The 12,285-nt window shown below is 44.3% G+C and overlaps 1 protein-coding gene across 1 annotated transcript in view; it reads right to left on the reverse strand.

Annotated features, from left to right (window-relative positions):
• The window catches only part of CASS4 (Cas scaffold protein family member 4), a 75,745-nt gene extending 65,223 nt beyond the window's left edge, over positions 1 to 10,522 (reverse strand). The window contains exon 1 of the mRNA XM_086950974.1: positions 10,090 to 10,522. The gene's annotated coding sequence lies outside the window, so the exon portion shown is untranslated. The remainder of the gene's footprint in view (positions 1 to 10,089) is intronic.
• Between the last annotated feature and the right edge of the window lie 1,763 nt (positions 10,523 to 12,285).

Consider the following 12,285-nt stretch of genomic DNA (forward strand, 5'->3'; position numbering starts at 1 on the left):
GCCTGAGAGGAGTTGTGTTCGGTCACAAATCAGGTGGACAACCTTGGCATCAAGAATATAAGTGCAGGCAAATTGAAGATGGAATTGGATTTAAGCCTTTGTCGCTCCATTGGTGTTCCATTACATGGCCATAGGGATGCTGGGGGACGGGGCTGCACCAGGGGACCAAGATATCGCCTGGTTGCCCAGGCCTATCCCCCATCGGGTGGCAGGGGGGGTCCTTCTATTGGGCTGGCTCTGTCATACTTGAGTTTGGGGGACCGCCTTTCATGGTGGCCCAAGCTCCCTCTATTGTGAGGGATCAGGTTGGTTCCCCTTGTAAAGGAAAAATTATGGAGAAAAACACAGGTGTTTCCCCCCTTTTCCAAGTCAGTTGAATTGGTAATGCTACAAGGGACCCGACGAGTGGTCAACCATGACTCCGACTCATTTTTAGAAGCGTCCAAATGTGGTAGGGATTTATCATGTATTAGTTGTGTCCAAATCTTCACCCACAATACTGTACACATTTTTACTTCATATAAAACTTTTCTTTATTAACATGTCATGTTTATGCGAATAGTATATATTCCCTAAAGCAAAAATAGAAGTGAGTATTGGGTCATTTTTGCAGGATCAGACTTATGGTTTATCAAGGTTAAAGTCTTTGTTGATTATGATTTGACTGGTCTCGACATGGTCCGCCACCTGTAGATTTGAACACAAACTCTCCCAACAGAGAAGGCGCACAGCAGTTGCCACCCAGAATGCACGAGGCTGAGCACAGGAACCGATCACTTGGAGCACAGGAAGTCCCACCTCCAACCTCAAATAAATAAATAAATAAATAAACCTCAAGTGCAGAGTCACACTTCCTGTGCTTCAGGAAACTGCTGAAAACTGAACTGTTCAGACAATCATATGACTGAAAACCTAGGCCCCCAAATACAGCAGCTAGCAACACCAGTTGGCAGGACTCCAGCTGTGGGTGACATATACAATATTCATGCTCCACAATCAATAAACCTTACACCCTCACACTGTCTCTTCCACTCAATCTAGTGGCACAGCTCCTGCGCAGGCAAAGCGGATGTAAAGTTGGGTAACTTGCAAGATCTCACTGGTTGCCTTACAAAGTTCACAGTCTGCTACCCAACCTGTACCCGTAGCAAGTAGCTATGACTGTATCGCATAACTGATAAGAAATCTTGATGGTACTGCCTTACTGACAAGGGTTCCCAATTATACTGCCCGTCTCTGACAAGTATTACCAACTGTGATGCATGTCTCTGACAAGTATTACCAATGATACTGCATGTCAATTATACTGCCCGTCTCTGACAAGTATTACCAGTTGTGCTGCATGTCTCTGACAAGTATTACCAATGATACTGCATGTCAATTATACTGCCCGTCTCTGACAAGTATTAACAGTTGTGCTGCATGTCTCTGACAAGTATTACCAATGATACTGCATGTCAATTATACCGCATGTCTCTGACAAGTATTACCAATGATACTGCATGTCAATTATACCGCATGTCTCTGACAAGTATTACCAATTAAACTGCATGTCAATTATACTGCATGTCTCTGACAAGTATTACCAGCTGTGCTGCATGTCTCTGACAAGTATTACCAGCTGTGCTGCATGTCTCTGACAAGTATTACCAGCTGTGCTGCATGTCTCTGACTAATATTACCAACTGTGATGCATGTCTCTGACAAGTATTCACAATTATACCACATGTCAATTATACTGCCAGTCTCTGACAAGTATTAGAAGTGCTGCTGCATGTCTCTGACAAGTATTACCAATTAAACTGCATGTCAATTATACTGCATGTCTCTGACAAGTATTACCAGCTGTGCTGCATGTCTCTGACAAGTATTACCAGCTGTGCTGCATGTCTCTGACAAGTATTACCAATGATACTGCATGTCAATTATACCGCATGTCTCTGACAAGTATTACCAATTAAACTGCATGTCAATTATACTGCATGTCTCTGACAAGTATTACCAGCTGTGCTGCATGTCTCTGACAAGTATTACCAGCTGTGCTGCATGTCTCTGACAAGTATTACCAATGATACTGCATGTCAATTATACTGCCCGTCTCTGACAAGTATTAACAGTTGTGCTGTATGTCTCTGACAAGTATTACCAATGATACTGCATGTCAATTATACTGCATGTCTCTGACAAGTATTACCAGCTGTGCTGCATGTCTCTGACAAGTATTACCAGCTGTGCTGCATGTCTCTGACAAGTATTACCAATTAAACTGCATGTCAATTATACTGCATGTCTCTGACAAGTATTACCAGTTGTGCTGCATGTCTCTGACAAGTATTACCAATGATACTGCATGTCAATTATACCGCATGTCTCTGACAAGTATTACCAATTAAACTGCATGTCAATTATACTGCCAGTCTCTGACAAGTATTAGAAGTACTGCTGCATGTCTCTGACAAGTATTACCAATGATACTGCATGTCGATTATTCTGCATGTCAATTATACTGCTTGTCTCTGACAAGTACTACCAGTTGTGCTGCATGTCTCTGACAAGTATTACCAATGATACTGCATGTCGATTATTCTGCATGTCAATTATACTGCTTGTCTCTGACAAGTACTACCAGTTGTGCTGCATGTCTCTGACAAGTATTACCAGCTGTGCTGCATGTCTCTGAGAAGTATTACCAGCTGAGCTGCATGTCTCTGACAAGTATTACCAATTATAATACATAGCTACGCAAGTATTACCAACTGTGCTGCATGTCTCTGACAAGTATTACCAACTGTGCTGCATGTCTCTGATAAGTATTACCAGCTCTGCTGCATGTCTCTGGGAAGTATTACCAGCTGAGCTGCATGTCTCTGACAAGTATTACCAACTGTGCTGCATGTCTCTGAGAAGTATTACCAGCTGAGCTGCATGTCTCTGGGAAGTATTACCAGCTGAGCTGCATGTCTCTGGGAAGTATTACCAGCTGAGCTGCATGTCTCTGACAAGTATTACCAACTGTGCTGCATGTCTCTGACAAGTATTACCAACTGTGCTGCATGTCTCTGATAAGTATTACCAGCTCTGCTGCATGTCTCTGGGAAGTATTACCAGCTCTGCTGCATGTCTCTGATAAGTATTACCAGCTCTGCTGCATGTCTCTGGGAAGTATTACCAGCTGAGCTGCATGTCTCTGAGAAGTATTACCAGCTGAGCTGCATGTCTCTGACAAGTATTACCAACTGTGCTGCATGTCTCTGATAAGTATTACCAGCTCTGCTGCATGTCTCTGGGAAGTATTACCAGCTGAGCTGCATGTCTCTGACAAGTATTACCAGCTGAGCTGCATGTCTCTGACAAGTATTACCAACTGTGCTGCATGTCTCTGATAAGTATTACCAGCTCTGCTGCATGTCTCTGATAAGTATTACCAGCTCTGCTGCATGTCTCTGATAAGTATTACCAGCTCTGCTGCATGTCTCTGAGAAGTATTACCAGCTGAGCTGCATGTCTCTGACAAGTATTACCAACTGTGCTGCATGTCTCTGATAAGTATTACCAGCTCTGCTGCATGTCTCTGGGAAGTATTACCAGCTGAGCTGCATGTCTCTGACAAGTATTACCAGCTGAGCTGCATGTCTCTGACAAGTATTACCAACTGTGCTGCATGTCTCTGATAAGTATTACCAGCTCTGCTGCATGTCTCTGATAAGTATTACCAGCTCTGCTGCATGTCTCTGATAAGTATTACCAGCTCTGCTGCATGTCTCTGACAAGTATTACCAACTGTGCTGCATGTCTCTGACAAGTATTACCAACTGTGCTGCATGTCTCTGATAAGTATTACCAGCTGTGCTGCATGTCTCTGAGAAGTATTCCCAAGTATACTCCAGGGATCTGCAAGTATTACCAGCTGTGCTGCATGTCTCTGACAAGTATTCCCAAGTATACTCCAGAGATCTGCAAGTATTACCAGCTGTGCTGCATGTCTCTGAGAAGTATTCCCAAGTATACTCCAGGGATCTGCAAGTATTACCAACTGTGCTGCATGTCTCTGATAAGTATTACCAGCTGTGCTGCATGTCTCTGAGAAGTATTCCCAAGTATACTCCAGGGATCTGCAAGTATTACCAGCTGAGCTGCATGTCTCTGAGAAGTATTACCAATTATTTATAATCCATAGATCTGCAAGTATTACCAGCTGAGCTGCATGTCTCTGATAAGTATTCCCAAGTATACTCCAGAGATCTGCAAGTATTACCAGCTGTGCTGCATGTCTCTGACAAGTATTCCCAAGTATACTCCAGAGATCTGCAAGTATTACCAGCTGTGCTGCATGTCTCTGACAAGTATTCCCAAGTATACTCCAGAGATCTGCAAGTATTACCAGCTGAGCTGCATGTCTCTGATAAGTATTCCCAAGTATACTCCAGAGATCTGCAAGTATTACCAGCTGTGCTGCATGTCTCTGACAAGTATTCCCAAGTATACTCCAGAGATCTGCAAGTCTTACCAGCTGTGCTGCATGTCTCTGAGAAGTATTACCAATTATTTATAATCCATAGATCTGCAAGTATTACCAGCTGAGCTGCATGTCTCTGATAAGTATTCCCAAGTATACTCCAGAGATCTGCAAGTATTACCAGCTGTGCTGCATGTCTCTGACAAGTATTCCCAAGTATACTCCAGAGATCTGCAAGTATTACCAGCTGTGCTGCATGTCTCTGAGAAGTATTCCCAAGTATACTCCAGAGATCTGCAAGTATTACCAGCTGAGCTGCATGTCTCTGACAAGTATTCCCAAGTATACTCCAGAGATCTGCAAGTATTACCAGCTGTGCTGCATGTCTCTGAGAAGTATTACCAATTATTTATAATCCATATATCTGCAAGTATTACCAGCTGAGCTGCATGTCTCTGATAAGTATTCCCAAGTATACTCCAGAGATCTGCAAGTATTACCAGCTGTGCTGCATGTCTCTGACAAGTATTCCCAAGTATACTCCAGAGATCTGCAAGTATTACCAGCTGTGCTGCATGTCTCTGACAAGTATTCCCAAGTATACTCCAGAGATCTGCAAGTATTACCAGCTGTGCTGCATGTCTCTGAGAAGTATTCCCAAGTATACTCCAGAGATCTGCAAGTATTACCAGCTGAGCTGCATGTCTCTGATAAGTATTCCCAAGTATACTCCAGAGATCTGCAAGTATTACCAGCTGAGCTGCATGTCTCTGATAAGTATTCCCAAGTATACTCCAGAGATCTGCAAGTATTACCAGCTGTGCTGCATGTCTCTGAGAAGTATTACCAATTATTTATAATCCATAGATCTGCAAGTATTACCAGCTGTGCTGCATGTCTCTGAGAAGTATTACCAATTATTTATAATCCATAGATCTGCAAGTATTACCAGCTGAGCTGCATGTCTCTGATAAGTATTCCCAAGTATACTCCAGAGATCTGCAAGTATTACCAGCTGTGCTGCATGTCTCTGAGAAGTATTACCAATTATTTATAATCCATAGATCTGCAAGTATTACCAGCTGTGCTGCATGTCTCTGAGAAGTATTACCAATTATTTATAATCCATATATCTGCAAGTATTACCAGCTGAGCTGCATGTCTCTGACAAGTATTCCCAAGTATACTCCAGAGATCTGCAAGTATTACCAGCTGAGCTGCATGTCTCTGATAAGTATTCCCAAGTATACTCCAGAGATCTGCAAGTATTACCAGCTGTGCTGCATGTCTCTGACAAGTATTCCCAAGTATACTCCAGAGATCTGCAAGTCTTACCAGCTGTGCTGCATGTCTCTGAGAAGTATTACCAATTATTTATAATCCATAGATCTGCAAGTATTACCAGCTGAGCTGCATGTCTCTGATAAGTATTCCCAAGTATACTCCAGAGATCTGCAAGTATTACCAGCTGTGCTGCATGTCTCTGACAAGTATTCCCAAGTATACTCCAGAGATCTGCAAGTATTACCAGCTGTGCTGCATGTCTCTGACAAGTATTCCCAAGTATACTCCAGAGATCTGCAAGTCTTACCAGCTGTGCTGCATGTCTCTGAGAAGTATTACCAATTATTTATAATCCATAGATCTGCAAGTATTACCAGCTGAGCTGCATGTCTCTGATAAGTATTCCCAAGTATACTCCAGAGATCTGCAAGTATTACCAGCTGTGCTGCATGTCTCTGAGAAGTATTCCCAAGTATACTCCAGAGATCTGCAAGTATTACCAGCTGAGCTGCATGTCTCTGACAAGTATTCCCAAGTATACTCCAGAGATCTGCAAGTATTACCAGCTGTGCTGCATGTCTCTGAGAAGTATTACCAATTATTTATAATCCATATATCTGCAAGTATTACCAGCTGAGCTGCATGTCTCTGATAAGTATTCCCAAGTATACTCCAGAGATCTGCAAGTATTACCAGCTGTGCTGCATGTCTCTGACAAGTATTCCCAAGTATACTCCAGAGATCTGCAAGTATTACCAGCTGTGCTGCATGTCTCTGACAAGTATTCCCAAGTATACTCCAGAGATCTGCAAGTATTACCAGCTGTGCTGCATGTCTCTGAGAAGTATTCCCAAGTATACTCCAGAGATCTGCAAGTATTACCAGCTGAGCTGCATGTCTCTGATAAGTATTCCCAAGTATACTCCAGAGATCTGCAAGTATTACCAGCTGAGCTGCATGTCTCTGATAAGTATTCCCAAGTATACTCCAGAGATCTGCAAGTATTACCAGCTGTGCTGCATGTCTCTGAGAAGTATTACCAATTATTTATAATCCATAGATCTGCAAGTATTACCAGCTGTGCTGCATGTCTCTGAGAAGTATTACCAATTATTTATAATCCATAGATCTGCAAGTATTACCAGCTGAGCTGCATGTCTCTGATAAGTATTCCCAAGTATACTCCAGAGATCTGCAAGTATTACCAGCTGTGCTGCATGTCTCTGAGAAGTATTACCAATTATTTATAATCCATAGATCTGCAAGTATTACCAGCTGTGCTGCATGTCTCTGAGAAGTATTACCAATTATTTATAATCCATAGATCTGCAAGTATTACCAGCTGAGCTGCATGTCTCTGATAAGTATTCCCAAGTATACTCCAGAGATCTGCAAGTATTACCAGCTGAGCTGCATGTCTCTGACAAGTATTCCCAAGTATACTCCAGAGATCTGCAAGTATTACCAGCTGTGCTGCATGTCTCTGAGAAGTATTACCAATTATTTATAATCCATATATCTGCAAGTATTACCAGCTGAGCTGCATGTCTCTGATAAGTATTCCCAAGTATACTCCAGAGATCTGCAAGTATTACCAGCTGTGCTGCATGTCTCTGACAAGTATTCCCAAGTATACTCCAGAGATCTGCAAGTATTACCAGCTGTGCTGCATGTCTCTGACAAGTATTCCCAAGTATACTCCAGAGATCTGCAAGTATTACCAGCTGAGCTGCATGTCTCTGATAAGTATTCCCAAGTATACTCCAGAGATCTGCAAGTATTACCAGCTGAGCTGCATGTCTCTGATAAGTATTCCCAAGTATACTCCAGAGATCTGCAAGTATTACCAGCTGTGCTGCATGTCTCTGACAAGTATTCCCAAGTATACTCCAGATATCTGCAAGTATTACCAGCTGTGCTGCATGTCTCTGAGAAGTATTACCAATTATTTATAATCCATAGATCTGCAAGTATTACCAGCTGAGCTGCATGTCTCTGACAAGTATTCCCAAGTATACTCCAGAGATCTGCAAGTATTACCAGCTGAGCTGCATGTCTCTGACAAGTATTCCCAAGTATACTCCAGAGATCTGCAAGTATTACCAGCTGTGCTGCATGTCTCTGAGAAGTATAACCAGCTGTGCTGCATGTCTCTGAGAAGTATTACCAATTATTTATAATCCATATATCTGCAAGTATTACCAGCTGAGCTGCATGTCTCTGATAAGTATTCCCAAGTATACTCCAGAGATCTGCAAGTATTACCAGCTGTGCTGCATGTCTCTGACAAGTATTCCCAAGTATACTCCAGAGATCTGCAAGTCTTACCAGCTGTGCTGCATGTCTCTGATAAGTATTCCCAAGTATACTCCAGAGATCTGCAAGTATTACCAGCTGAGCTGCATGTCTCTGATAAGTATTCCCAAGTATACTCCAGAGATCTGCAAGTATTACCAGCTGTGCTGCATGTCTCTGAGAAGTATTACCAATTATTTATAATCCATAGATCTGCAAGTATTACCAGCTGTGCTGCATGTCTCTGAGAAGTATTACCAATTATTTATAATCCATAGATCTGCAAGTATTACCAGCTGAGCTGCATGTCTCTGATAAGTATTCCCAATTGTATTGCATGACAATAACAGGTATTTCTGACTGTATTGCATATTGACAAGTATTCTGGATTGTATTGCATGACTTTGATGTACTGCATGACTTTGCCAAGTATTTCCAGGCTCAATAGCATAACGGATGTGTATTCTTGAATGCACTGCATGACTCGTACAAGTACTGCCAACTGTATTGCACAATTCTAATACGCGTTCTGGATGGTACTGCATGGTTTTGCCAAGTATCCCCAATTGTATTGCATAACTCTAACAAGAATTATTTTTTTCTCCAAATCTATTGTATTGCTTTTTGACAAAAACGACGTCATAAACGTTCAAACGTAACCAATACCGCCAGTGTAATGGCTTCTTAGTGTTCACTTATATTTCAAAAGTCTCTGCCGCTGCGGCGTGTTTTGGCATCCATTAATGTCAATGTCAGTCCTCTCCTGTTGTGGTCCTCTAACAAGAGTTCTCGGTTGTATAATTTGTAACATGCATTCTCGTGGCTATGAAGTGCTATAAATAATGCAACTGGGCCACCCAGGAAAGCGCTTCAGGCCTCACGTGGGGTATGGAAAGCGACATCAAAATACCAATACAATATTACATGACTGGCGGAGAAGCATTCTCGATGGTCTTGTATGACGCTCCAGAGAGCCTGAAAGGTGGCATGTTGGCACGAATTAAAACACAAACAAATAAACAAAGAACTGTGCAACAGTCCTCAGTTCTCCATTACGAAGAGCCCTGCTGATTAACTGCTTATGTAATGCACCATTTATGATATTAATTCACTGTGGGTTCTATTTTATGAGAACAATTGCTTTTCTTGTCCCTCTTGGTGCCGCTAATCAATTTATAATAGTTTTACATTGCATGACACTACATCAACATTAACATATCATTGACTAATACGATGATTAATGGCGGCACGCCAGCTTTCCTCTGGGTATCAAATTAACTCAAGTTGTCCTTGGATAATAGATACGTTTTATTCTGCGCTACTGCATTTTCAATGTGTTCGAGGCTATTTTTTTTGTAGATAACTTTGAGCAGATTGCTGGCATTGAAATGTACTCCAACGTGTGGATTTCCAAAAGTCAGGGGTGTAAAGTAGACCCCCTGCAGCGCAGATGGGCTCCCAAACCTCCAGGGCCCGCTCAACCATTCAGGGTCCCCCCCAACTCTTCAGAAGACCCCCAATCAGCCCAAGGCCAATGAATATCTTTGAGATATGAGAGTCACGGGGGCCTCTTCCCATTCTGCAGAGGGCCCCCATTGTTTTGTGTTACGCCATCGCTAATAGCTATCTAGTATATGCAACTGTATGCCAATCAGATAGAGGCTGAGTCATGCTTTAAGTGTTTTTGTATTACGCATTACCAACAAGTGCAGTTTCCAACCCCCCCCCCCCCTTCCCCCCTCCCTCTTTAATTTTCAGCCAAAGTTTAACTTGTGTTCTCAAAGCCCTGCTCAAAATGCTTGGTACAACCCCACGTTCTCGGGCCACTCCACTACCCCCCCCCCCCCCCTCAAACCCGTAGACACATACTAAACTAGTGATTTCTCCTTCTAAAACTCTCTAAAAGCCAATCCCAACTCTGCTCTTCAGACTAGCAGTCCCCTCAACAAGAAATATACAGCTTGCCTTTCGCATTTCCTGGACACACGTCGGGCTCCTCTCTCCCCACAGGCAGAGCTCGACTTGATTGATAAACAGGGGGGATAGATACTCACAGATGCGCGTGCACTTTTCGGCTGGGACGTTCCGGTACGGTCCTACTTGTATGTAGGGACGCAGTGCCGCATATCATCCGCGTCCGTCGGAGAGGTGCTGTGCTCTCCGCTTCACGGTACTTGGGGCTGCTCCTCTAAGTGGAAGGCGTGCAGGGTGTCAAGGCATGCCTGGCCCGCAGCGTACCCCCCTCTCTCAGAAACGGACCACAAAGCACTAGCTCCTTGCCTCGCGGCGCTGCTTCTCGGCACTGTGAAGCGTGTTGACCCGTTGTGAGCTCCGCAACCACCAGGCGTGGGACCCCGAGCACCATGTGTCACCTGCTCCTCACACGCCCCCTCTGCAGCCCCGGAGCGCCTGTGTCAGGAGCAGAACTCCTCGCCAGTGCTAAATCAATCCAAGCCCCTGCACACGCGGCACTACGCCACATGTCGTGCAGACGGGGCCTGGCAGCAGCACACTGCTGGGGAGCGCAGGCGGGCTCCGCTGAGGTGGAAATGGGAGGGGGCCCCCGACAGGCGGGGCCTAGGAAAGGCCGGCAGGGCTGGGGAAGAGGGGAGACTCATTACTTTCGCAGGCCGAGCCTGATTAACTCTGTAAACACTGAACTCCACATCAGCCTAATGAAGCCGGCAGGTCACTGTGCCTAGAGTAGGTTATCTTTCGGTCACTTTTTCACTCAGGACAAGACAGACAGATGGCTGATTTGTCTCCCGTCAGGCAAAGACAGACAAAATTGCTGATTCTGCTTCACACTGGGTGAGGGAGACAAGTGACTGACTTTACTTTACAAAGGACGAGACAGGCAAGTGACTGACTCTACTTCATCCAGGACGAGACAGACAAGTGACTGACTCTACTTCATCCAGGACGAGACAGACAAGTGACTCACTCTACTTCATCCAGGGCGAGACAGACAAGTGACTGACTCTACTTCATCCAGGACGAGACAGGCAAGTGACTCACTCTACTTCATCCAGGACGAGACAGACAAGTGACTGACTACTTCATCCAGGACGAGACAGACAAGTGACTGACTGTACCTCATCAAGGACGAGACCGACATGTGACTGACTCTACTTCACAAAGGACGAGACAGACAAGTGACTGTCTCTACTTCATCCAGGACGAGACAGACAAGTGATTGACTGTACTTCATCAAGGACGAGACAGACAAGTGACTGACTCTACTTCACAAAGGAGGAGACAGACAAGTGACTGACTCTACTTCAACCAGATGAGACAGACAAGGGACTGACTCTACTTCATCAAGGACGAAACAGACAAGTGAATGACTGTACCTCATCAAGGACGAGACAGACAAGTGACTGACTCTACTTCACAAAGGACGAGACAGACAAGTGGCTGACTCTACTTCATCCAGGACGAGACAGGCAAGTGACTGACTCTACTTCATCCAGGACGAGACAGACAAGTGACTGACTCTACTTCATCCAGGACGAGACAGACAAGTGACTGACTGTACCTCATCAAGGACGAGACCGACATGTGACTGACTCTACTTCACAAAGGACGAGACAGACAAGTGACTGACTCTACTTCATCCAGGACGAGACAGACAAGTGATTGACTGTACCTCATCAAGGACGAGACAGACAAGTGACTGACTGTACTTCACAAAGGACGGGACAGGCAAGTGACTGACTCTACTTCATCCAGGTCGAGACCGACAAGTGACTGACTCTACTTCAAACAGACGAGACAGACAAGTGACTGACACTACTTCAACCAGACGAGACAGACAAGTGACTGACTCTACTTCATCCAGGACGAGACAGACAAGTGATTGACTCTACTTCACAAAGGAGGAGACAGACAAGTGACTGACTCTACTTCAACCAGATGAGACAGACAAGGGACTGACTCTACTTCATCAAGGACGAAACAGACAAGTGAATGACTGTACCTCATCAAGGACGAGACAGACAAGTGACTGACTCTACTTCACAAAGGACGAGACAGACAAGTGGCTGACTCTACTTCATCCAGGACGAGACAGGCAAGTGACTGACTCTTCTTCATCCAGACGAGACAGACAAGTGACTGACTCTACTTCATCCAGGACGAGACAGACAAGTAACTGACTGTACCTCATCAAGGACGAGACCGACATGTGACTGACTCTACTTCACAAAGGACGAGACAGACAAGTGACTGACTCTACTTCATCCAGGACG

Source organism: Lissotriton vulgaris, unplaced genomic scaffold, assembly GCF_964263255.1.
Source record: "Lissotriton vulgaris unplaced genomic scaffold, aLisVul1.2 SCAFFOLD_4967, whole genome shotgun sequence".
NCBI classification, from domain to species: Eukaryota; Metazoa; Chordata; class Amphibia; order Caudata; family Salamandridae; genus Lissotriton; species Lissotriton vulgaris.